Source organism: Orycteropus afer, unplaced genomic scaffold, assembly GCF_000298275.1.
Source record: "Orycteropus afer afer isolate SDZICR_OR568_19922 unplaced genomic scaffold, OryAfe1.0 scaffold00006, whole genome shotgun sequence".
Lineage (NCBI taxonomy): Eukaryota > Metazoa > Chordata > Mammalia > Tubulidentata > Orycteropodidae > Orycteropus > Orycteropus afer.
The window spans coordinates 30,835,119-30,836,198 of record NW_006921593.1 but is presented as its reverse complement, the minus strand read 5'-3'; positions in this window follow the sequence as shown (position 1 = coordinate 30,836,198).

The window sequence follows — 1,080 nt, the reverse complement described above, 5'->3', positions numbered from 1 at the left end:
TGCTTTATAAAAAGTTTAACACTAAAATTTTGTCTAAAATAAAAACATTGCAGCACTGTACGTCTTACTTCTGTTAGTATTATTCACACTACCAAGGACCCTGCTAAAAATAGTAGGGCTTGGAATGCATTCTTTCTTCTTATTATTTACATATTGCTAATGAGATGCAAGAAGATGAAAATTCACAACACTGCAATCAAAGGATTTACAGGAGACCAGATGCCAACCCTGGGCCCATTTGTCAGAGTTCAATCAGAGAAGCAGGATCAGTAGGAGATAGGGACTGAAAGATTTATTATAAGAAATCAGTTTATGTGCTACATAGCAAGTTGGAAATCCATCCATAGGGTGGCCATCATGAAGGGCAGGCTGGGACTCTTGAACACAGGCAAAATTTCTTCTTCAGGGAAGCCTCAGCTCTGCTTTTAAGGCTTTTCTGATTGAATCAGTTCTACCCTGGTTGTATGCATTGAATTGTGTCCCCTATAAAGCTCTGCTCAAGTCCTGAATTCAGTGAACTTGTGAACATGACTTTGTTTGGAAATAGGGTCTTTGAAAACGTGATCAGTTAACATGAGGTCATACTGGAATAGGGTGAGCCCTAATGCAATGTGAGTGATGTCCTTAAAAAAGAGCATGAGAGGCACAGACACAGGGAAGAAGGCCATGTGAGGACAGAATTATGTTGCAGCTGTAAGCCAAAGAACACCTGGGACTACCGAAGGCTGGATGAAAGCAGGAAGGATCTTCCCCTAAAGTCTCCATAGAGAGCATGACTTTACTGACACCCTGAGTTCAGACTCTTAGCCTCCAAAACTGTGAAACGATAAATTTCTGCCATTTTAAACCACTCACTATTGTTAAATAGTGGACCAGGCAGTGTCATTCTGTTGTACACAGGGTCTCTATGAGTTGGAACCAAGTCAATGGCACCTAACAACAACGACAACAGCAACAGTATTGTTAAAAAGCAAAGATGGAGAGCTCCAGTAAGATGATGGACTAGGCAGAAAGACTGCACAGACCCTCTTCAACAAAGAAAAGGGAAACCAATTAACACAGATACAGAAGATAATCCTG